A 27,359-nucleotide genomic window follows, 5' to 3' on the forward strand; every position below is an offset into this window, starting at 1 on the left:
ATTCAGCGGCATTTGTGGATGATGTCAGCAAAACGTGTTGCGAATCGTATTAGTAACAAAGCCGTAGTAAATTTAAATATCGTACACAGACTGCAGTTTTAGACGCGTATTAGCATTTATGACGTCATATCTCCTGCACTATTTTCGGTACCATGATAAAATTTTTCGCGTATCTCATTGTTTATGACGTAATATCTCCTAAACTATGGTAGTTAAGTCGTTCCGAATCTTACATCGATTGTTGCTTCACAGTAAGGGATATATGCACAAAGTTTGGTTGAAACCGGTCCAGTGGTATAGGACGAGACGTAGAACTATACACACATTCATACATCCATTTTTATGACACGTGTGGATTTAACTTCGTGATCGGATACCCTACCTGACGCTACAGTCGTCAAGATACCATGAGAGACGGAATCATGTCTGTGAATATAGTAAAATTCTTTTCTGTGTGTTACGAATTTTAACTGCTTGAGCATTTTCTAAAGCGAAATTCCGGGACGTATCCAGCATTTCCCTAAAAGAGCCGTGGAAACCACCGATAAACCACGCTCAAGCCGCCCGGTGTACGACGCCACAGTCTTTACTCCACCACGCCTGGCTCTTAACACCTGACTCATATTCCAGCACCCGGCACGTTCCACTATACGAGCAGGTGTATGTACCAGACCGGCAGGCTGAAAAATTTCAAGGAAGGAAGATTAGAGGCTAACGTCCAGTCGACGGCGAAATCTTTAGCGATGAAGCTCAAGCTAAGACTGGGGAAGAAAATCGGGCGTCATTTTCAGCAGCCATCCCGATATTTGACTGAAGCGGAATGTATGTAAAATTTTCCAAAAATAATAAAATCTTTTTTCGCATCGGATAATTCTATAACAGGAACGTTGTCTCCAATGTTCAGAGATTAATTCCTGCTACAAATGATGTAAAAGCAATCTTGTTTCAACCAATGTACAGTGCTGCACACACTTTTCTACACGAATCTGTCCATTATTGCGATATATTATTATTTCCTGCCATCAGAGAGGAAATGTGTCGAGTATAGAAGGTTGTTAGCCCATTTACGACGTGATTAATTACGATTTACTAAACAAATGCACGCTTGGTGGAATACAAAACTCGGACGGAAGTTTTAATAACCTCGTTTAGATGAGGCGCCCAAAGACTATTTGCTCATCTACTACTGTTAAAGCTTTCTCATGTGATACTTGTCTGATGCTCAATGATGATAACAGTGGAAAAATCACGACCTTCATGGCAGTAGGATTGGATGCAGGTTGAAAACCTATTGAAGAGGCTGATGAAGTGCGTATTGGTGGTTCTGAAATGTCAGCGAAGGTTATTGCCAAAAGGACACTCCAGAAGGATCAGAGTAGAAGAAAAGAGCAGCTACATAAAGACCAAAAAGACCAAACGTACGGTTAAGGCCAACATTAAGGTACTTGTTTATAGCATAAACGCTAATAAAAACATATTTTCTGCATTTGCCACATAATTTCATTTTTCAGCTTATAAGCAAAATTTTATGCTGAATAACTGTAAATAAAATGGCGAAATTTGCAACAGTCTGTACCTACTATCACACAACTTCTAGTGGTACAAAGTGCATTATTGTAAAAATCATTTAAATTTGTGTGAACTAAAAATCGCTGTGTATCACACACAATTTTTTTTTTTTTTTAAAGTGGAGAGCGTTCTAAGACGCAAATTGATAAACTACTCCTATTACAAAGATATGTTTATTTAACTACTAACAATAATCTATCACATTTTCTACGTCGTTAAGTAAACTAACCTTAGAGAAATTGTTTCCTATGTAATAGTAAGTGTTCTGAAAGTATCCCGCAACCGTCCTGATCAAATTATTTGACAGAATAATTGAAAAAATTCAGATTAAAGCCAATAACATAATGAAAACTTGTGCAAAATTTGGTTCAATTATCTCTCAAGCAGTGAAAGCTACAATCGTTATATATACCTGTGTATTTCGTCATACATGCCCCCTAAAATTTTTAGAGAAACCGTGGAACATGAAACGCTGTGCTCCCAAAATCGGGTCTATTGAGCTAACCACTGAGCCTCTTCATTCGGTACGAAATTCTGAGGAAGTGACTAATCGATCAGTGCAGGGGACTAGGTAGCTGTTATCAGTGATGTCATGGAATCCCCTTGCGGATTAACTGAAGCTCTTCCTCTCATTTCGTTGATGTAGAGTTCTTCATAGGAGAAAATATCCGGACACGGCTTGCTCTTCGACTGTGCTAAGACTAAAAATCTAGAGCAAATTAGTAAGGAATCTGTTGCATATTGTTCGTTATAGATGATAAGGCTTTTGATGTATCACTTGGTTTATTAAGAGTTGCTTGACGACTTATGCGCAACGTTAATATACTGCCTACAGCGAGAGTAATTAATTGCGTCTGAACTCCATCGTGACTTGGAGCCAAAAAAAAGTACTTTAGGTCAAGTTCCTTCATCAGTTTCTAAAGCTACGTGGGCTTTTTGGAAGAGCTTTAGGAAAAATATTACTAGTTCAGCCGAAGCCTGCGCCACTTATGATATCTTTGACCAATAAACACATAATGAAAGTAATTAATAATAGCAAAATCGATTGCGGATGTTACAAGTGAACAATGAAACAGCAACACTATCACTAATCATGTGTAATATATCTGTAACGAAACTGTACATCGAGGAATATCAGAAGTAAATCAAATACATTAACGCGAGTGAGCTGTTTATCACTCGTAAAAATTTTCTTACAGACGGAACAATGAGGTCAATGAGGTTAATGTTTTTAATGAAAGAGTATGTCTCTCATGCTGTTCTTATAGTTAAAGCAGAACCACATGTGCAGGATGCGAGAAATGTGAGATCAGTTAAAATCTATGGGAGAAAAATATATGTACTCCAACATCTCAAGAATAAAACTAGTGCACGGACATTACCTGTACAGAAAATAAAAGGGCAGAAATTGTATTTTGCTATAACTACATCATATACTGGAAGAGAGCTTTTTCAAGTCGACTTTTTATTTCTCTGAATTGGGTTGAAATTAGCCCTTGAGGCCCGTATTAATTTGTGAGATACTAAGAAACGTCTTTAGAGTTAATTATTTAAATCCTGCTGTAGACTATATTCATACTTACTATATATTTTTATTTAATACGATGACCCACATTTAATTATGATACTTACTTTTCAACAAGCGTAATGTAATAGAACAATAAAATAATAAGAGTGACTGGCAGAATGAAATTGTTTTACGTTTAAATGAAAAACATTAAATGACTTACGGATGTCATGACAAACGTAGCTCTTCGGAAGCTGTTGTTAATTATCTTTAAGATATTGTTTGTTCACTCGTGTATCGGACGTTTTAATTTTAACTTTTTCGTGTAATAATAGGTGGTGAAGAGACATGGAAACCATTTAGAACCGTGGTATATGGGGTCACAAAATATTTATTGCTGTTAATGTCACTTCTATTTTATGTGTACGTTTTGAAATGTCGATTTTTTTGTAAAAAGCTCAGTAACTACTGTAATAGTCGAGCTACAGAGCAGATAGTGGTATTACGTTGTTCTCCACACCTCTCCCATTAAAACAGTGGTCTTAATAATATTAAATAACACATATTTTGTAAGGTTATATTTATTTGGTCTCGCATGGCTTTCAGATTCTTGGGCATCGAAAGGTGAAAACTGGATGTCGTAAACACAGATAAAATGGTGTCAGATTTATACAGATATTACTTATACAGAAGATAAAAAGATACAAAATTGATGATGTGTAGGGTGTTTAGGAAAGTATTAATTTTCTGTATCACGCAGAATTAGTTACATTAAATTAAGAAAAGGAAAAAAGTTTTTGAGTGGAAATACATTTACCAACTGATGAAAAGTAAAGCTAAATTTACAATTGTAACTTGGTATCTGTAACTAAAACTTAATTTAACAAAATGGGAAAAGGAAATTGAGTATTTCCATGAGGGTCATTTTGCTGTTGTTTTTTTTTAACACATTTTAGGAGAGCATTCTGGAAAGTAATGCCTCAGAAACTCTTATGTGGAAATTCTTAAGGCTTTTTAAATGACATTTTCACCCTACAGCGGAGTGTGCGCTGTTATGAAACTTTCCTGGCAAATTAAAACCGTTTGCCTGGCCGAGACTCGAACTCGGGACCTTTGCCTTTCGCGTACAAGTGATCCTTCCACTCAGTTTTTTTATTACAGAGGCTAACCAACTCTCTGACCGAACACGCTGAGCTACCGTGCCAGAAAATCTGAGCTACCCAAGCACGACTCACGCCCCGTCCTCACAGCTTTACTTCCGCCAGTACCTCGTCTCCTACCTTCCAAACTTCACAGAAGCTCTCCTTACAGACCTAGCACTAGAACTCAGTTGATAAAGCACTTGCCCGAACGTCAAAGGTCCCGAGTTCAAGTATCGGTCCGGCACACAGTTTTAATCTGCCAGGAATGTCTCATATCAGCGCACACTCCGCTGCAGAGTGAAATCTCATTCTGCAAACATCTCCCAGGCTGTGGCTAAGCCATGTCTCCGCAGTATCCTTTCTTCCAGGAGTGCTAGTTCTGCAAGGTTCGCAGGAGAGCTTCTATAAAGTTTGGAAGGTAGGAGATGAGATAGTGGTGGAAGTAAAGATGTGAGGACGGGGAGTGAGTCGTCTTTGGGTAGCTCAGATGGTGTTCGGTCAGAGGGCTGCGTGCTCTGTGTAATTACCAAAACTGAGGTAAGGAATCAAAGATCAACTTCAACGGATGTCCTGCGGACGTCAGCCCAAACCAAAAAAAAAAGTAGAGCACTTGCCCGCGAAGGGCAAAGGTCCCGAGTTGGAGTCTCCGCACGGCTCACAGTCTTAATCTCGCAAGAAAGTTTCATAACAGAAACGTTATTAACATTCTACATCTTTACTCTTTATGTCTACATATTTGCAGCAGGTTGTCGCTAGAAGGCTCCGAATTGTAGCGTGTACCGTGGCTGTGTGTAACGTAACTATGTCGGTGTGTGAGATACAGCGTGCTGTAATCGAGTTTCGAATTCGAAGAGTTCGTCCACACGTGGAGCATTCTATCCTTCAGCATAACAATGCCAGACCACACAAGAGCGTTGCGTTCCGCCTTGGGTTCATTGGCCGGCCGCTGTGACCGAGGGGTTCTAGGAGCTTCAGTCCGGAAACGCGCTGCTGCTACGGTCGCAGGTTCGAATCCTGCGTCGGGCATGGATGTGTGTAATGTACTTAGGTTGGTTAGGTTTAAGTAGTTCTAGGTCTACGGGACTGATGGCGTCAGATTTTAAGTCCCATAGCACTTAAAGAGGCATTTAAACCATTTCTTTTTGGGTTCACTGTCATCAATCTTCTCCATACAATCCCGACTTGGCCCCATTGGACTTTTTCATCTATTTCCAGAAGTTAAAGAACACTTTCGAGAACTTCACTTTGATAGTGATGAAGAGGTGCAAGCAGAGGTGAGGTTGTGGGCCCGTCAGCAAAGTCAAACGTTCTACAGTGACGGCATCGAAAAATTGGTCTCTCGTTGGGATAAATGTGTTCACCCCCCAGTGTGACTACGTTAAGAAATAAAAATTCGTCACCCCGGTGACTACGCTGAGAAATAAATATCTAGACATGAGAAATAAAGATGGAGAAGGTTAATAACATTGGTATTATTTTTAAAAAATCTTTAAGAGTTTTCATTAAAAAAAACCGAAGGTATTACATTTCAGTGTGCCCCCATACGTCATATAAGTAGTTTCCTATTAAAAGATGATCGACAGATGTTGAATCTTTCTTTCTTTCTTAATTTCCACTGGTCTTACATATTTTCTTGCTTAAATGAAAACGATTCGCGTAACGGCGTCTCTGCAGCCAGTATGCTGGGCTGCGCTATAAAGACATTTGCGGTCTTCACGGGAGAGTGCGCCCTCTGTAGCGAGCTGTGCGAACCAGCAGCGTGAGGGCGCCGCTGTGGCAGGGCAGTTGTGAGGCCCCCACCAGTGTTTGATGGACAGAAAGGAAATGAAGTGAAGCGAAACCCCATCGACGACTGGCGGCGGAGTGGGGCTGCTTTCTATGAGGAGGCCACCCCTCAGGTGCCATCTCGCCACTTCCCGCTGCGTGTCCAGGGCTAGGAGTACCCGACGGCCAAAAAAATGCAGGTGACGGTAGGAATCAAAAGAAGGTTAGTGATGCGCGAATGTGTGTTCTTAGAAAAAACTAATACAACGGATAAATTTCCGAATTACATTAATGGTAAAACAATGCGATAATTACAATTGCTACAAGACAAAAGTGGTATGCAGAAAAGGTCAAATTGGCATACTGTGTGAATATGCAAATTATTACTGCTCCACCGCAACCGAACAAAGTAGGGAGAAACGCATTTGCGCCTAGAGTGACTGCGGGAAGTGCGTGGTATGTCTTCCGTAAGAAGAAGAAACGTCAACTACGAAGTGACGGAATTTGCCTACGGCAAGATCGTGGCTACCGACACTGTGGTCAATCGTAGGGATGACGATTATCGCTTAAACATCCGATTCTGGGATCCACCGGATCTTTTCGTCTCTAATTTGATCTGACTGTTAAACCCGCTCAAAATAACCGATTTTCGATATAACTGATTTTTTTTGTTTCTTATTGCTATTACTTCCCGCAACAAACATAGATTGAGAGAAAATGAAATTGCAATGAAATCCAGACCTTCATCTGCTTACAGGCACTGATAAATATCAACGGGGACAGTTGAAAATGTGTGCCCCAACCGGGACTCGAACCCGGGATTTCATGCTTACATGGCAGACTCTCTATCCGTCTGAGCCGCCGAGGATACAGATAATTGTTTTGGTTTGTGTGATGCTCAACTGCCCGGTCATCAGCGCCCGTACGAAGTCCCAATTTTCTAAACAGTCCAATTTTTTTTTCACAGTCGAATCTAGACACAGTGACAAATGATGATGAAGATGAAATGATGAGGGCAACACAAACACCCAGTCCCCGGGCAGAGAAAATCCCCGACCCAGCCACTGGACACAGAGGATAGTGCGACTGCAGGGACGTATCTCTGGCACGCTCCCTGTGACACCCACATTCTCAACTTACTGTCGACACACTACATTTGTAGTGCCCCTGCCCAACATACTCATTACTCGCTGCAGTCAGTCTACCGATTCCGGTAAGAGTTCGGGCAATGTGAGTGCATCCGCATTGAGGAAGATCATTGACCGGTAAGCCTTATCTATATGAATATGGTATCTATATGTAGATGGTATACCATTGGTGATCTTGCAACTCTCGAACAATGAAATTACAATTAAATCCAGACCTTTAGCTGCTTACAGGCGTTGATAAATATGAACGGGGACAGTTGAAAACTCGGGCATGGATGTGTGTGTTGTTCTTAGGTTAGTTAGGTTTAAGTATCTCTAAGTTCTAGGGGACTGATGACCTCAGACGTTAAGTCCCATAGTGTTCAGAGCCATTTGAACCATTTGAACAGTTGAAAATGTGTGCCCCGTCCGGGACTCGAACCCTGGTTCTCCTGCTTACATCCGTCTCAAAGAACAGATACCATCTTCATATATTTAGAGCAAAGGTGGAAATTCTACTTAACATGAATGAATAGATCATGATCAATGTGAGGCTGAAGCTGCGGTACAATAGGTCTCATCATCTCGAGCAAAACCGAGCGAAGTGTAACAGCGGTTAGCACACTGGACTCACATTCGGGGGGACGACGGTTTAAAACGGCGTCCGGCCATCCTGTTTTAGGCTATCCGTGATTTCCCTAAATCGGTTCAGGCAAATCCTGGGATGGTTCCTCTGAAAGGGCAAGGCCGATTTCCTTCCCCATCCTTCCCTAATCCCAGTTTGTACTCCGTCTCTAATGACTCCGTTGTCGATGAGACGTTAAAAACAATGGTTCAAATGGCTCTGAGCACTATGGGACTTAACATCTGTGGTCATCAGTCCCCTAGAACCTAGAACTACTTAAACCTAACTAACCTAAGGACATCACACACATCCATGCCCGAGGCAGGATTCGAACCTGCGACCGTAGCAGTCGCGCGGTTCCGGACTGAGCGCCTAGAACCGCTAGACCACCGCGGCCGGCTGAGACGTTAAACACCGATCTCTCCTTCCTCTGTCTCCAGCAAAGAGTGCGAAGTTGAAGGAGCCTGGCGTGACGACAGCGAGAGTGAAAAGTCAGAAGTCGATAACTTCCCCGCATCATCACTTTGGATGTTATGAATTTTTCACCGCGAAGCAAACGCATAAATAAGGGTGCAATTGTTATCCTAAATTTATAGTTCGTCAATAAAATTATAGACTATCAATCAAACTTTCCTTCTCTTTGAGTGAACATAGTGGATGTTTTGTCCGTCGCAATTTTTTTGTGCCTCGTCATATTTTTAACCTATTAAATGAAATGGATCGTTGTACGTCATTGCTACCGCACTTTGTAAATAATTCCACAAACTAGGGATGTTATCGTTCTGCAATACAACTTATGCCCGAGGACGACAGCGAGAAACTACCGGAACAGACCAGGTGGGGGCAAATCCTGCACACTGCACGTAATTGCGTCCCGTCTAATAGGCCATGCCTTTACGTTTACCAGGAGTCCGTCTTTAGCCGGTCATGTCTAACTTTCTACGGTCGTGTTCGACCATATATATACGACTTTTGTTAGGCTTATTAGCGATGAAGTGGAGACCGCACAGCTACGGCTCGTTCCAAGCAGATGTCGTAAGCAGTAGCACGGGGAGAAGTAGGGAGATATAACAGAAGGATATGAGGATATACCAACCAATTTAAGTTCTATCTCTGTGCCTAATGTTTTTCTTTGTAGGCCGAATGATCCTAACACATAATGTCACAACCACGCTACGTGCAGAGCGAGCGAGGCGCAATATAACGTGCAGATCATCCGATGCCAACCAGGCCCGCCTCAACATGTTGCAGGTGCATAATAAGGCATTTCATTCGAAATTACTGAAATGGACACAATATTACTTTGTATTTCCAAGTAATAACGCCAGCGTAGAATGAGTGCCCTGTTTTATGAACGCCCTATGTACGAAGAAATGCAATAAATTGCAAACTGGCACAATGACAAAGATGTTTCTATTGTTGTATAACTTAATATTATCCTGCCAAGAGTTCCACGAAATAATTTCAAGGAAAAACAATGTTCTTGATAAAGTGCGGACAAACGAAAAATATTGATACTGAACTGCATTTTTCTGTTATTTGTTTATAAGTCTAATTGAAATGAATGATATTGAATTTCTTTTCACTTTCTGTCCCAGAAGAACTTAAAATTATTTATTTGCTTAGTAAAGAACTTTTAGTTTGACATAAGATTATCTTGGGAAGTAGACAGCACTTAACAAGACTGAGCACTTAGTTGCTATTACAACTGCGATATTATAAGGATGTTTAGTGATTTTCCTTAGTTTAACCCCGTCTATGACTGGTCTCGCAAACAACTGACTATACAGATCATTAATAAACGACTGAAAGTACCCAACTGATTATTTCAATTTAAAATAAGTATACCGGCTGTTAGGGCAAAACCTCCGGCTAAACGTAACCTCAAGTCCGGCTATATCTCGTGCGACCTGGCAGTCCTACACGCCACACGACAACAGGCACATTATTGTCTCTACGATGCTATACCGACACTGAAGTGCTTGTTGCTAGTTCCTAATCGTAGACGTTGTCATTAAAATAGTGCTGATACGTTTTCCCAATTTCTATACCAATCCAGTATCTCAAAGCAATGGAAATTTTATGAACAAACATCACTTGCTTTTTTTTAAAAAAAGTTTTATTTAAAAGCCAAAAATCTTAGTATCGCCGCTGTGACAAATTGATATCCCGGTTTTTGAGCCGATTATTAGTAAAAAATGAAAAAAAACTGTTACGGCGGAAACCAAACAAATACCGAAAAATAACGGTTATTCAGAAGTCAAATACCGGTATCTGGTTCTCCTATCCCTAGTTCACTGTCCCGCAACATTGTAGCTCACTTTGCCGCGGTCCCACGACTGCCATCCGAATGTGGAATTGATGCTTTCTGACGAACTGGACTCGGTGACAAACAGGATCTCAACGTCCACACCCGACTAGCGCCAGAGGGGACAGAAATATTGTTAGAATCTCCCGTGCAGGGTCGTACAGTCGCATTATGCACCATTTTTCGTGAAATGAGGTTGTTTACGTAATGGCAAGTGTCCAAACGCGCAGAGTAACAACGTCTGGGGTACCGATGACTGTCAACAATGGCGACCATTGTTGTGGTTTCCCTTCACGCTGCAAAAATGGTTCAAATGGCTCTGAGCACTATGGGACTTAACTGCTGAGGTCATCAGTCCCCTAGAACTTAGAACTACTTAAACCTAACTAACCTAAGGACATCACACACATCCTTGCCCGAGGCAGGATTCGAACCTGCGACCGTAGCGGTCACGCGGTTCCAGACTGTAGCGCCTAGAACCGCTTGGCCACTACGGCCGGCTTCACGCTGCAACAGAGAGAGGCACGGAAACACTCGTGCGACCGACGACACTGGTCACAGGAATGACATCACATCGTCATTTCTGGTGGTTCTGGGTAATCCATCAGGCTCGACGCATCCGTGTGTACAGGCTCCGAGGAGTACGGATGATACCAGATTGCATTCCTCATTTTCGTAAGGATCCAGCACATAGCAGTTGGGTGTGGGGTGTCACTGGGTAATCCACCCAACCACTTATGGTTAGCAGGTAGCTGTGCCCTGCTATCGGGGTCTCCATGAAGTTATCTTTCGAAAAGATGGAGCAAGGTTTCGTGCTGGCTTTGCTATACCGACTTACCTCGACACTGAGGGTGTTCCGCTGTGACCACGGCGAGCAGAGACTGCATTTATCTCACCCACTGAAAACACATGCTCATGGATTGCCGAGGGTCTGCTGCTACACCACTCGCCAGCAACTACTATTGAACTCTGGCAAATAGTTGAAACATCACAGAATAATTTACTCGTAGCTATTGTCCAAGCGCAGTTTGACTCGATGCAGAACCGCGTTGGAGCAGTGGTTTCTGCCAGAAATGGCGGCTCTGCGCATTAAATTCTGAGGCAAAAAAAAGGGAAAACAAAGGCCGTCATTGGGTGTGGATATGGAGGGGCACGTGGTCAGCACATCGCTCTCCCGGTCGTTGCTAGTTTTCGTGACTGGAGCCACCATTTTTCAGTCCAGGAGCTCCTCAGTTGGCCTCACCAGGGCAGAGTTCGCGCCAACAGCGCCTGGCGGACGAGGACGGTCACCCATCCAAGTGCTAGCCAAGCCCGACAGCGCGTAACTTTGGTGATCTGACGGGAGCCTGTGTTACGACTGAAGCAAGGATGTTGCGAATTTGATCGATGTAAACCCCAAAAGACCTACAAATTTGGAATACATTCTTTCTACTGTACTGTGTACTTCAAATAAGTAAAATTTTCGTTATTTTGCTGTCTTCCTGGTATTACAGTTTTAATAAGCAGCAGAGCAGATGACTGGCCTCTTCTATAGCATCTATCAGTCAACGAATGAGATGGTAAACAATACTTATGCAATAACAAACAACGTTTGCTGTTCAGATGTGGGATGTGAGGTCCACCAGATATGCGAAACACCGTTTTCTCTCAGTACCCCAACATGTTTCAGCACCACTGTGCCATCATAATTGGGTTTCCGTTTTATTTATTCTGTAATGTGAACATTACTGATGATGGCACAGTGGTGCTGAAACATGTTTGGTTACTAAGAAAAAAATGGTGTTTTGCATAACTGGCGGTCCTCACATCCTACAATTTTAACTGCAAACACGGTCAACACAAGGAGCTGCAAATTCAAATGATGTTCAATTGTGGTTTACACAATGTAAGTAAACGTTAAGATCTGAAGTTACTTACATATAGTCACGCAAATTTTGGCAACATGTTACACAGAATAAGTAGAACGCTGCTACACAATGGCAAATACACCAGTTACCTAAACACTATTAGAAATCGGCAACGTCTAGATTTGAGACGCTATAGATAAAGTAAGCTACAAAAACTCAATTGAAAGATCTTATATTAAAAGTTTATCACAACACCTAACGGTGAATAGGAAACCACAGCAGACAAAAACAATCTTTAAAAACGTATTCAAAGAGTACACCCTGACAAACATTAATAGTCATAGATCGAACACACTGCATTAATATTGTTCTCTATAGTATTGCCAACATTAAAAGAGAATAAGGATTCCAATGGCATTTAAAGCTGATATTTTTCAACAAAGGAGGCAAACGTTTCTGATGAGGGCACTAATTTAGAACAGCATGCTGTTAACTTGCTAAGAAAAAAGGTGACATATGTGAAGCAAATTGATCAAAAATTTAAAAAAAGCGTAACCAGACACCAAGTGCTACAACAATATATAAATATATCACATTCACAGAGAATCACGTGGTCCACTAACACCAGTCGACATTTGTGCAGACATCCAGACAGAGCAACATCGCATAATACTGATAACAGAAGATAACTACGAAACTGAAAGACGTTCAGTACAGGAGAAAATCGTGTGGCAAATAACATTGAATTCTCTTCTCCTTCACCTCCTCTAAACCTCTCTTCCTAATGCTCCCCCCCCCCCTTCCTTCCCCTTGAACGTGTTTTCTCTCCTTTATGTACGTTCACGTGCATAAAATGGTCGTCTGTGTTGCTCTTTCGCTCTATTTAGATAACCTGATTTACGGTCTGTCACCCCATAAACTTCTTACCAACTGAAGTGAAAATAAAGGGCTCTAAAACGGATTCTCTAGAAAAACCTGGCAATTAACATTATTTCTGAGCATAAAAAAGGTTCGAAGTTGCTATTGCCACAGTCCGGTTTGTCCACAGCAGGTCGAGGTTAATGCAGTGACGAGTTCGTATTCGAATCACGTTAGTCGCAGCAGAAACATGTGGGAGGTCAAGTGGCTTGACCCTGCGTTAACGAGATGATTGACTCGGAGCCTATTTTAAATGTGGTTTCGAATGACGTCATACGTCCAAGGGTGGGCGACGTCTTCTCTGGTTCCGAGGACATACAGACACAGACGCAGACACACACACACACACACACACACACACACACACACACACACACACACACACACACACACACCTAAAGAAACTGGAAAAAAATATAGAGCGAAACTATTCGTAGCGATACTTGATAAGCCGAATAATGCCATAGCTGAAGGAGAGGTGTTCGCATCAGAAAACATCAGTAATAGGAGTCCCAGATTTGAACTGCTGTGTGTCTTTTCTTACTGTTCATTTTACCTCTACGTTCAGTACGAATGGCCAATACATTGACTTTGTGGTTCTGACGCTCATGTGAGGGCTATAGTACATACTATTTAACGAAAGTCGGTCATCTTCATTGATTTTTCAAAAGTGCTCCTTAAAAATGCACTGATCACCGATTTCGTTAGTGATGTATTTCCCCCCCCCCCCCCCTCCTCCTTCCTCTGCTATATCGTTTATCTAGGATTGCCATTGCCGTAGACCATCGAATGTACCATATCCGCACCAGGGAAAGCTAGTAACAGTGAACTTCATCATATCCATTACGGATGACGAACTGCAACTGTAATTTAAATTGGTAGCTTTTGTATGTATAATATGCGAGCAGTCCCTTCTTGAACCTTACATCGTTTATTGTACTATTATCTACTTTTAGAGCCACTAGAGACTCATCAACAGTCGAAAATGTTACAGGAACATTACATTCCGAACAATGTGCAGCTAGAAGCTAGGGTCGTAGTGATTGCATGGCCTTGCGGTAGCCACGAAAAGTTCTGACAAATTGTACAACATCGAAATAAATTGTCATGGGTACCACGACGAAGTATAGCCACAAGAACCGTAGCGCCAAGCTGCACTTGTCCAGAATATAAGGTTTCTGTAACATTTCCATCTGTTGACGAGCCTGCAGTGGCTCGAAAATTGGTATTTACTCTCAGACACCAGGACAAATGGAGATTTGGGCCACTTCTCGAAGTGTGCTCGAGTAGCCAAAGTGGTTACGGCAACCACACGCGACAAGCAGGAAATCCGGGTTCGAGTTGCAGTCTGGAACAAATTTTCATTTGTTCTGAAATATTATATGGTTGATGCACAACCTTAATCGCTGTTTGGGAGTTCTTTTTTAACTTTTTACTTTAGTTTATAAATTCTATTTTCATTATAAACTGTAAATGTTGATTAACAAATATTTACTCTTGTATTTAAATATTTTTTTAAAATTTTTAATCATTAATTCCATGAAAATGCGAGTATTCGTAATATATTAAAATCTGGCACAATAAAATTACTTTTTTATTTTTAGAGATTGATCAGTGTTGCTGAAGTATTTTTTTTTTTCATTTAACAATAAGACGTTTCCCATGTCTGTATCTAATTTTAATTTATTTTCACGATATTAGTGGCTAAAAATATAAAAGGTGTCAGTTTAGTAAAAAAATTACGATTCGGTATATGATAATTAACATCTTCATTTGATGATAGATATGTAATTTATAAATGAAAGTCGAAAAGAGTTGCTGCTGGTGAGAGTCGAACCCGTCACCGCGCTATCACAAGACCTTTAGGCTTCGCTTTCAGCTACCATATTGTTTTTACCATTGAATGTTTCCGAACTCTGCAAATATATTGTATTCATTAGCTCTCGAAAACAATGAATTTTTTGAAGAGTTGCGTCGTACTGTACTACTAGCTTATTGCTAACGAGACACTGACAAATTTCTCCAGGTATGAACTGAGAGCAACACATTTCATTCTTCTAGTAAAACAAAACTGCGAGTTGGTCATCTTTGCGGTCTACAGAAGCACTGGAGCGAGAGACAAATAAAGGTATCTTGTTATAACAAGAACGACACGCGAAGCACGGAGCAGGTGTAAATCTACGCCGGCGGCTCCGAAATGCTGTGAAGCGGCGTCCGGCGGCGCAGCCTAAGCGCGGGGGGCAGTTAAGTTTGGCCGGGCAGTAAAGAACTCTGCACTTACCACAATAACGCCGGCCGTTGAGTGTTGTTTCGCGGGCAATAAAAGCTATAACGATGCGAGCTGGATTACGGCAGACTTAAAGAATTACCACGGTACTTAACTGACGGCGGACCCTCCGGCTGCTGAGCCTGAGGCTTATTTATATGGCACTTAAATACCTGTTTATCGCGGCCGCCCCTGGCGACGGATGGATGGATGCGCCAAACAAGTGGCAAGTCCGCCAGAAGCCCTTTGTGTGACAAATGTGACATCCTCAGACGCGAAACTCCTTTTTGGTCGTTCCGGTGTTAACACGTTCCCCCCCCCCCCCCCCCCCTCCACCCAAATGCAAATGGCTCTACCTTTTTTCTTACTACAGAGGTTAACGCATTAGAATTGTATTTGGACGGGTGCGATGTTAATTCATCTGTCGGCATTCTGATATATGTTGTCAAATGGTTCAAATGGCTCTGAGCACTATGGGACTTAACTGCTGTGGTCATCAGTCCCCTAAAACTTAGAGCTACTTAAACCTAACTAACCTAAGGACATCACACACATCCATGCCCGAGGCAGGATTCGAACCTGCGACCGTAGCGGTTACGCGGTTCCATATTGTAGCGCTTAGAACCGCACGGCCACTCCGGACGGCGATATATGTTGTCAAAGTTTTTCCTAGGCCACCAAGGCGAATACTGGGACGGCTCCCCAAACAACGCTACGGAACCTCTTCCCATATTTGTTCAAATGCAAAACATCAGTGCACCGATTGTTTCAGGACTATCAATTTGACACGCCTGTTTGCGACACTTACATTTCCCCCTTATCAGTTTAGGTGCCCCAAAGAGCACCATATGATGTTCGGGAGACAAATCGCCCAGAATGTTAGTTCTAAACCCTTAGCTGTTCAATTTCAAAAAATTGTCTGTGGAGGGAAGACTCAGTGCTGTTTCCTGTATGACTGATCAGAATATCGCTTACATCACGAAAAAACAGAGAACGTAGCAGAAAGTTCCCACTCCTGGCGTAAAAGAAGCACATTTGTAAGTAGGGTGTTTAAGTTTTTATGTTGGTAACGTCACGTAGCGCTCTGTATGAACATCACTGGCTGTGCTGTGTGCAGTCTGTGGCTGGTTGGCGTAGTTGGAATATTCGCTATTGTAGTGTTGGGCAGCTGGATGTGAACAGCGAGTAGCGTTGCGCAGTTGGAGGTGAGGCGCCAGCAGTGGTGGATGTGGTGAGAGTGATGGCAGAATTTTGATAGCGGACGATCTGGACGTGTGTCCATCAGGAAGAGCAAATTTGTAATACTGGATATCCTGAACTGATATATATATATATGATGACTTTTGAACATTATTTAGGTAAATACATTGTTTGTTCCTTATCAAAATCTTTCATTTGCTAACTATGCCTATCAGTAGTTAGTGCCTTCAGTAGTTAGAATCTTCTATTTAGCTGGCAGTATTGGCCACCGCTGCATTACAGTAGTTAGAGTAACGAAGATATTTGTGAGGTAAGCGATTCATGAAAGGTATAGGTTATTGTTAGTCAGGGCCATTCTTTTGTAGGGATTATTGAAAGTCAGGTTGCGTTGCGTTAAAAATATTGTATGTCACTTTATTGTTGATCAGAATAAGTAAAGAGCGAAATGTCTGAGTACGTTCGGTTCTGCTCAGCTGTTTGACAATCAAATAACGTAGAGGTTTTCCAGCACAGTAAAAAATAAATTTTCCTAAGGGGATGTTTCACATTAGCAAACAAGAGATTGGCAATGACGTAGAGGAGCGTCCCATCGATTGGTCAGCCTCTTAGCACCACGCACAGTGGCAGTAGCAACTCCTTCGACAGCATGTACCAACCGACATCCTCACGCTGGTTGGGTGGCCCCACCGCGTCCCATACTTTGATGTTTGTGCAGAAAAGCCAAAAATGTCTTGCTCAAATATTCTCTGATAGAACGCCAGTCTCTGCCCTCATTAAAGACAGGTGCTGACTCTCCCCAATAAAAGGCATCGAGCAGGCCACGGCTTCGCTTCAACAAAACTGCTTAACTGTCTGGGGAGGTTTTGTCCTACAATGGAGATTCACTGACTACCTTATGCTGACAAACAGTAACTAGAGAACATACCAGGAGCACAGCCTGCCAGTGAGAAAAACGTAAAGCTTTTCTCTCCAACAAACATGCCCAGTACTCTCAATAAAATAACCATAGTGGCAGGAAACTGAAGCACTTTCGAACAGACAGCCTTTTCTGATCTGTTTTTTAATTTCTTTCGTTGTCTGCTTCTCTTGAATGTAAACCCACACAATCACACAAATAGCTGATGAAGAAAACATTTCTTGTGCAGTTTAACTGCAAAACCATAAATGATGAGATAATTCTGCTAGCTGAAACATTTAATTTGTACACTGGAAGTACGAAATAAAAAAGGACTTCAGTCACAATTTTACCTGTTTTATTCAGCACACGACCTCTCTCGTATGAGAGAGAAAATAAATCATGTATTAAGAGGAATTACACCTGATGATGGACCCACAAGATCCGAAATGCAACGTGTACTGAATAAAACACATAGTTGTGACTCAAGGCATTTTTTAATTCGTACCTACAGTGTATTCAATAGTCACGTTTGAAGCTGCGAAATATAGATAAAATTAGATTCATTATTGTGGCAGATACTGATGTGACTATGCACAAGTTTTAGAAGCAAAACGTCTTACTTAGAATATGGCATTGCAAAGAAATACAATAAATTTCTTACATTCGTGTTCAAATGGTTCAAATGGCTCTGAGCACTATGGGACTTAACATCTAAGGTCGTCAGTCCCCTAGAACTTAGAACTACGTAAACCTAACTAACCTAAAGACATCACACACATCCATGCCCGAGGCAGGATTCGAACCTGTGACCGCAGCGGCAGCGCGGATCCAGACTGTAGCGCCTAGAACCGCTCTACATTCATGTAACAGCAAGTATTTTCTGGTAGTGTCCTTTACCAGTGATCCCTAACGTCATCATCAGCTTAGTTGAAATTTTCTGATCTATATGATAAACATACACTTCGTTTTTACTTGTTTTATATTTGATTTTCGTTTCTGCTGCGCTTGTACACACAGTACGTATTATTTATATGTTATGAATCGCATCCATTCAATCCCAATTAATAGTAGAATATACCTCACTGAAATCCTCTAGAGAAGATTGATCTCCGATAAATCGAAATAAGTACTTCAGCAGCCGAAACTACTGTTTTGAAGAGGTGTTAAATAAATACGAAAGCTTGGGGACAGACTGTCTGATGCGTTCAAAACAATGTCGTTCTTATTGTCTGAAGCACTGACTAAATTCCTTAATTTTTATGCCAGCTTATTGCACTTTTAATATTTAATAATAATTTGTAATGGATTTACACTGTTGCTTATAGGAACCACACGCCACGTCTCTCTTTCAGTTGCCCACAGATTCACACCTCACGCAGGGGCACAAAAGTTCGCAACTAACGTGCCAATTTAATTTCAGTGAACGTAATTTATACATCCATTTCTGAGTCTGTAAGACAAGAGAACAGTGTTTTTAAATGTGTAAACGTAATTATCGATGTGATCGAGAAAGCTGGACCAGAAAAGTTCACAGATTGACTAAGGAGAAGAGCCACTGTTCGACGAAATCGTGGGATCTCATTGATACACAACAAATATCTCTTTTGTTCTATGACCCTGTTATAGTGGACATCATGCCACAGATAATGCCATAAAGCGTCGACGACAGTTTAAAAATTAAACTATGTACGAGGAAGTGCTGAAAAGTAATGCCTCTGAATTTTTTATGTGAAAACAGTTCAAGCTCTTTAAATAAAACAAACGTTGTTAAAATTCTACACTGTCATTCCTCATTTCGAGATATTTGCAATCCTCTGCCGCTAGAGGTATCGTCACTGCAGCGTCCAGGTAGAGGTGTGTAATGTAACTATGTCTGCCCGTGAGGAAGAGCTTGCCGCAATCGTGTTTCGAACTGGAAGAGTTATTCCCAGTCCTTCAGCATGACAATTCCAAATTACACACGACTGTTGCGTATCTACAAAAATCTGACCCCTTGGGTTCAGTCATCAATCATCCTCCATACAGCCTCGACGTGGCCCCATCCTATTTCATCCGTTTCCAAAACGTTTAAGGACTTTACTTTGGTAGTGATAAATCGGTGCAAGCAGAGGTGAGGTTTCTTGCAGCGTCAACAAAGTCAGACATTCTGCAGTGATGGTCTGAAGAAACTGGTCTCCCTTTGCGAGAAATGTGATCGTCGCCAGTGTGACTATCTTGAGAAATAAATATGGAGACTTGAAGAAAAAAATGTAGAATAATAATAAAATTTGTTTTATTTAAAAAGCCTTATCAGTTTACATTTGAAAAATTCGGGGACATTACTTTCCAGCACACCCTCGTAACAGAGAATTTAACAACGACGAGCCCCAACTAAAGTGCTCTGACTTAAAAAGTGAGCACGTAACTTTGATTAGTAATCGAGATATATCATTTACGTCGTGAAAGCATTAGGCCTATCTGCCTTCTTTCATTTTCTTACGGGAAAGGCATAAGTTTATGTTTTCGGGCTGAAGGAATAAAGGAAGGATGGAGTTACATCTAATCGAAACAGTCAGCCGAGCTAAAAACCTGAAAATGTACCGTGAAGGGATCATGCCGAGGCAATCTAATGTATGATGAGGAATATCGCGTAAAATAGAGTAAACAGTCCGAAAATAGTCACTACTGGCAAGCCACAATTATCGGTCCCGTTAAAAATTAAATGACGCGGCCAACCTATCAATAATTAACTACAAGAACAGGTAACACTAGTGATCGCTTTCTAGGTTGGAGAAAATTTGGCACTGGCTGGGTGCTTTGTGGAAGGAAAATGTTGTGACTTGGCAAGACAGCCAAATCACAATGAGAGGAAGCCGAAAGGCACGCGTTAAGCTCGCGCAGATTGGTGTGAGGTCTGGAACAGTTAAAGGAATTAATAGTAGCAAATTAAGTACGTAGTTGATGTAATACTTAACTTTAATCCACAATTGTAGAACATCTCTCTTGACTGTACATGTTATAACCACAATATAAAATAATATCAAATGCTATGGCGCCTTGCTAGGTCGTAGCAATTGACGTAGCTGAAGGCTATGCTAACTATCGTCTCGGCAACTGAGAGCGTAATTGTTAGTGAATCTTTCCTAGCAAAGTCGGCTGTACAACTGGGGCGAGTGCTAGAACGTCTCTCTAGACCTGCCGTGTGGCGGCGCTCGGTCTGCAATCACTGACAGTGGCGACACGCAGGTCCGACGTATACTACGGGACCGCGGCCGATTTAAAAGCTACCACCTAGCAAGTGTGGTGTCTGGCGGTGACACCACAGAAAATTTCTGTAATTCCCAGTAAAACAATGTTATAACACCATCCAAAACTGCAAAAGTAATCTCGTCCTACTGATTATGAGAATTAAAGATGATGGATGCATAAGCAGTGATACACCGGAATTAATTGTTAAGTAAAAATAAATTGTAAATTTGTGGTAAGATCTTATGGGACCAAACTGCTGAGGTCATAGGTCCCTAAGCTTACACACTACTTAATCTAACTTGAACTATCTTACGCTAAGGACAACACACACACCCATGCCCGAGGGAGGACTCCAACCACAGACGAGGGGACCCGTGCGGACCGTGACGAAGTGCCTCAGACCGCGCGGCTACCCCGTTCGGCTAATTGGTAAGTGATGTGGTACAATAAAGGCAGAAACTTAAGGATGTTCCACCGAACAAAAATTCGTACGGTATGAGATACGGAGAAGAAACCCGAAGAAATGATCAGAGAAAGTAAGTTTAATAACTTCAACGAAATTAATAATGTCGACTTCCACTCTTCAGTTATTTGTTAACGCAGTAACGGAGTACTACCCATTACTACACACCAGTGCCACAAGATTACAAGGGGCCGGCGGAGTAAAAACAATTGGAGTGTAATGTTATTACCGTGACGGAAAGAACTGCTTGTGAGAGTGTAAAATTATGAAGGATTACTCAGCGGTAAATTCTTTCCCAGGCACCAGTTCTGATAATTTTACTGCGTCACGGTTCGACGGATCACACTGCTCACCGTGAAGCCACAAGTGGAAATATACAGTACGCGTTCAGAAGCAGTAGTAGAAACAGCAAATTTCCAGGACAGTTAGTACCCGCGTGTACTCACATTGTTATTTGAAAAGCGTCATTTTGTCCAACTAGCATCGCAAATAAACGACTACCACCGAAATGACGTCTACCGCGTGTTAAGGTTTGCATAGTAACAGTACCATTGGATACCACAGCTGCCGTCTGCTCGACTCGCTCAGCAGTGATGTTGTAGCCCATTTTTCGATACGATGTTGTAGAATTACAACGTTAGGAAAAAGGGTTGAAATAAATACGCTGTTTGATCGAATAATTCCTAGTTTTAGCGATTTCTGGCAACTGAAAGCTGGAGCTAGACGCGGCTGTGGACAGAGTAAGCAAAAAAGCGATGGGTATGTGAAATAATTCATATCAGGGGACACTCCACTGCGGAGTGAAAATTTCATTCTGGAAACATCCCCTAGGCTGATGCTAAGGCATGTCTCCAATATCCTTTCTTCCAGGAGTGCTAGTTCTGCAAGGTATGCAGGAGAGCTTCTGCGAAGTTTGGAAGGTAGGAGACGAGGTACTGACGCAATTAAGGCTGTGAGGACGGGGCGTGAGTCGTGCTTGGGTAGCTCAGCTGGTAGAGCACTTGCCCTCGAAAGGCAAAGGTCCCGAGTTCGAGTCTCGGTCCGGCACACAGTTTTAATCTTCCAGGAAGTTTCATGTGTAATTTACTTGCTCCTCTGACCAACGCCTTTGCTGCTCACGAAGTTTCGATTGGCACGCTCTGTTGCGCAAATATAAAAGAACTCAAGAATAAACTTTGTGTGCCTGATTAATAATATTATTGGAGTTGTTACTCACTGTACATATGGAGAGCTATACTGAGCTGAACCCTCTCGTAAACAAAAATATGTCCTACAATTGGTAATCCGCTGCGTTACTCAAGCATCTCCTGTTGTTGTACCGTGGGAAGCATTTTGCATGCCATTTCCGTCAATAATTAGATTGTACATTGAAGCGCCAAAGAAACTGGTACAGGCATACGAATTCAAATACAGGGGTATGTAAACAGGCACAGTACGGCGCTGCGGTAGGCAACGCCTATGTAAGACAATAAGTGTCTGGCGCAGTTATTAGACTGGTTACTGCTGCTACAATCGCAGGTTATCAAGATTGAAGTCAGCTTGAACGTGGCGCTATAGTCGGCGCACGAGCGATGGAACACAGCATCTCCGAGGTAGCGATGAAGTGGGGATTTTCCCGTACGACCATTTCACGAGTGTACCGTGAATATCAGGAATCCTGTAAAACATCATATCTCTGACACCGCTGCGGCTGGAAAAAGATCGGGACCAACGACTACTGAAGAGAATCGGTTAACGTGACAGAAGCGCAACCCTCCCGCTAATTGCTGCAGAATTCAGTGATAGGCCATAAATAAGTGTCAGTGTGCAAACTGTTCAACGAAACATATTCGATATGAGCTTTCGGAGCCGAAGGTCCACTGGTGTATCCTTAATGACTGCACGACATAAAGCTTTACGCATTGCCTGGATCCGACAACACCGAAATTGGACTGTTAATGACTGCAAACGTGTTGCCTGGTCCGAGTGTATCGAGTGGATGGTCGTGTACGGGTATGGAGATAACCCTATGGATCCATGTACATTGCATGTCAACAGGGGTCTGTTCTAGCTGGTGCAGGCTCTGTGATGTTGTGGGGCGTGTGCAGTTGGAGTGATACGGGACCCCTGATACATCTAGACACCAGTCTGACAGGTGACACGTACGTAAGCATCCTGTCTGATCACCTGGATCCATTGATGTCCATTGTGCATTCCGACAGACTTGGGTAATTCCAGCAGGACAATGCGACTCCCTACACGTCCAGAATCGCTACAGAGTGGCTCCAGGAACACTCTTCTGAGTTTAAATACTTCCGCTGGCCACCAAACTCCCCAGACATGAACGTTAAAGAGCATATCTGGGAGGTCTTACAACGCGTTGTTCAGAAGAGGTCTCCAGCCCCTCGTACTCTTACGGATTTGTGGACAGCCCTGCCGGATTCATAGTTTCAGTTGCCTCCAGCACTACTTTAGACATTAATCGAGTCCATGTCACATCGTGTTGCAGAACTTCTGCGTGCTCACGGGAGCCCTACACGATATTAGGCAGTGTACCAGTTTATTTAGCTCTTCAATGTATTTATATGTATGAGGCTTACAACAGGCTAATCGGTACATAAACTGTTATTGATAGTATAAAACACGGTGACTAGCGGTAGGGTACCCTGCATAATTTCCTCGTCTATTCGTAGAAACGCGGTGGTGGTTTTTAACGGGTTAAGAATGATTCTGGCGTGAATGCGAACATGCAGAGGACTGGACAGAGGAAAATAAAATGCTTTGGCCAAGCAAGCCGGTGACCGGTCGCCGGGACCGTGGCGTGGGTGGCGTAAGATTCTTGGAAGTGAGGTCGGCCAGAACCCAGTGGGTGCAGCAAGTATTTTTCTCCCTCACGACTGCACGGGGGTAAGGTCCGGCCAACGGCGATATTGCGCCGTGTGTGGGAGTCGGGGGCAGCTTTCCAAGTTTTCTGACTTCTTTTGAAGATTAGCATCTGCCGCTTGTAGAAAGCGTAGGTCACAGGAAACAAACTCTAGCCTCGTAGTGGTCCTCTCTGAATTTCTCGAGCCCAGTTAAGAGGCTATGGACACTGGCGGGAGAAGGTGCGGTCGGCGTAAAGATACGTGACATCAGATCGCAGCACTGAAATGAGTGCTTTTCGACAGTAGCAGAGAGTTTCAAGATGTCATTGGAGGCTGGAAAAGATGCGCTATTTTTGGCGAAATTCTCTGTTGCATGCAATCCTCGTCACTGGTCCGCAGTGGTTCATAATTTAGCGATTGTCGACTGGCACCTTTTGGCGCAAAGAATATGCAGGGTGTAAGTGAGCGCCGCAAAAGAAACACTCGGCGGTAGTACGCAAGTGTGTTCAGTTCGACATTCCAGTAGGACGTGAGAGGGATGTGATCGACTTGTCGCAGCAGCGCGATGGTGGCTGCCTCATCTTGGAGTCCGGCAAACCTGCTGAGGACTCCGTCTTTGCGAAGGGTTCAGCGAATGTGCAACGCACACTGGACGCAGCCTAGTCATATGGTGAGCATGATTTGCAGGACCGGCAAAGTTGTTCAGTTTGATTTCACACTTGTGGAACCCCCTCTTTAAGAACTATGTTTAGGGCCATAATTTCCGCGTTATCCTTTTTACTTTGTTCACACACATTCTTAAAAATGTGGTATGCCCACAATTAGTTTTGGACGGTTAAGGGTAATCCTGCACTGTAGGATTTTGCACTTTAAGACTTCTGCAACTAGGTGTTGCGTTGTATGAAGTATTTTTTTGTTCATAAAATGTTGTTCTAGTGTGAATGAATATCTGATACGTCAAGTTTCAGCAAGGATCTTTGGAGAATTGGTGAAAGCAGACCGTCATAGTTAACTATCTTGTCGACAGAACACGACACACCTGCTAAATTTGACTTCAGTGACATAATCATGCATATAGCTCGCTGAAACAAAGGAAATTGAAAGTAAAGTTTAAAAAACTACAATTCCTGGAAAGGAAGATTTTCTCATTTCTTAGTTATAATTTTTGTTTCATTTCAAACGAATAACTTACGAACTATTAATAATTTATAAGGAGCAAATAAAATCTGTCTTGTACGATAAATCATACTAAAACCAGTGTACCGTAGCCGCCATAAAACATAAGATGCAGGTTTTGCTTCATTTTCAATTTTTCTTAGGTAGTTTATATAGTTTGTAATATATTTTTTTCAATGATATATATGATTTGTTGACTGTAATAATTTTCATCGTATAGTTTATGTAACTAATGTTATTCAATAATACTTCATTTGTATAAAAGCTGCTTCTAAAATTATGAGACTTTTGTAACTGCATACAAAAATGGACTCTCTCCCCAACTGATTCCCCCTATTCCCCTGTTTTAGGAGTAAATTCTGAAAGTCTTCAATTTCGAATTCCTGGCTGATTTATTTATTACATTTGTCAATAAAGTGTGCGGCTGGCAGCGGCAAAATTGCCAGAATATGTAATTTAAAAACAAAAGTTTAATTATTCGTACGTATATAACATGAAACGTAAGTGACCTGCCAAAGACCAGTTTGAATTCTGATTTATATTTTCTTGCTGCAGTCTTAAATTCAGGAATACCGTAAACTGGGTATACTCTGACCGATTCGCAGATTCACATTTTATTATCATGAGTGTCTTTTAAATTCTGCATTCAGTGAACGTGGTGAGTTGTGTGAAAGGTTTACATAATAATTAATACAATAAATTTAAAAAAAACGCAGAGAAAGTAATGGAAACAATTGTAAGTGGTGAAAGTTATCATGGATTTGGGGATACACTGCCAGGCATATATTTACTTCCACTACAACTGTCAGCTACCATTCCATTTGTGGTCAACGTTTCAAAAACACAATGAATCTTCGACCACACAGAAATAAACACTTTGATCTAAGGTTTTTCTGAAGTGCTTCTTTAAGACTCATAAACTAAAAAAAAGCCTGATACTGTACATGAATCAACGTGATCCACCATTAAAATTATAAATACAGTGAAAGGTATTAAGATGGAGTACCACACAGATAGCTCCAAACTTAGCTGAGCATAATACCGTCCGTTTCGGCCATCTTAGATCTAAATCCTCTTTTCAAAACAACCATTGCAGCTAGAATTAAGGTTATCTGTTCTTCATTTATCGAGACAAAATCTAGCACTTGTGACCAAACAAACTTCATTCCTTGTCACACACTGTCATGGACATCAACACTGCTTTATAAGTTGTATATCTGTAACTTTGGGGTAACAGTAACCAGTGGTGGAAGTATCCCCGAAACACAGAAATCTTGCACATGACCTCAGAAATCGTAGTACAGTAGCGGGTATATACATGTGCACAAAAAACTGATCAGTTTTCTCTCTTGAGAATTAATCGAGTAACGTGAATGATACACTTGTAAACACCAATCGCTTTGCAGTTAAACGGCATCGGTGAATATTGCACAACCTGATTTTGTCACACTTTTTCGCACAGAACTGTAAGTCGCAACAGATTCGCCAACTGTTGCGCAAGAAAATCGGTGTTACATGGCGCCATTTAGCGTATATTGGTGGAAGCACTTACTCACCGAAGTGGCGAGTGCTATCAACAAGGGAGTTTAAACTGGCTACGTATTTCTAGATTTCCAGAACGCTTTTGAAGCCGTACCTCACAAGCGAATTGTAATCAGATTGCGTGCTTATGGAATATCGTCTCAGCTGTGCGACTGGATTCATGATTTCCTATCAGAGAGTTCACAGTTTGTAGTAACTGAGGAAATGTCATCGGGTAAAGCAGAAGTGGTTGCTGGCATTCCCCAAGGATGTGCTATAGTCCCTTTGCTGTCCCTTGTCTACATAAACGATTTAGGAGACAATCTGAGCAACCGTCTTATGCTGTTTGCAGATGATGCTGTCGTTTATCGTCTAGTAACGTCATCAGAACATCAAAAACAAAATTGACAATGAAACCTAAAAATGAAAAGTGTGAAGTTATCCACGTGAGCGCTAGAAGGAATCCGTTAAATTTCGGTTATACAGAAAATCAATCAAATCTAAAGGCCGTAAAGGAAACTAAATATCTAGGAATTGCAGTACGAATATCTTATATTGGAAAGAACATACAGAAAATGCTGTGGGGAAGGCGAACCAAAGATTGCACTTGATTGGCAGAACGCTTAGAAGATGCAGCAGATGTACTGAAGTGACTGCCTGCAATACACTTGTCCGTCCGCTTCCGGAGTAATGCCTTCCGGCGTGGGATTCTTATCAGATATGAATAACGGAATATACAGTACTGGCCATTAAAATTGCTACACCAAGAAGAAATACAGATGATAAACGGGTATTCATTGGACAAATATATTATACTAGAACTGACATGTGATTACATTATCACGCAATTTGGGTGCATAGATCCAGAGAAATCAGTACCCACAACAACCACCTCTGGCCGTAATATCGGCCTTGATACGCCTGGGCATTGAGTCAAACAGAGCTTGGATGACGTGT

General features: G+C 41.9%; 1 non-coding gene across 1 annotated transcript; it reads left to right on the forward strand.

The window, feature by feature from the left end:
* The first annotated feature begins 21,835 nt into the window (after nucleotides 1-21,835).
* On the forward strand, nucleotides 21,836-21,910 carry Trnas-cga. The gene has a single exon. It is a non-coding gene; the product is annotated as a tRNA-Ser (tRNA).
* Nucleotides 21,911-27,359: the final 5,449 nt, after the last annotated feature.

Source organism: Schistocerca americana, chromosome 7, assembly GCF_021461395.2.
Source record: "Schistocerca americana isolate TAMUIC-IGC-003095 chromosome 7, iqSchAmer2.1, whole genome shotgun sequence".
Lineage (NCBI taxonomy): Eukaryota > Metazoa > Arthropoda > Insecta > Orthoptera > Acrididae > Schistocerca > Schistocerca americana.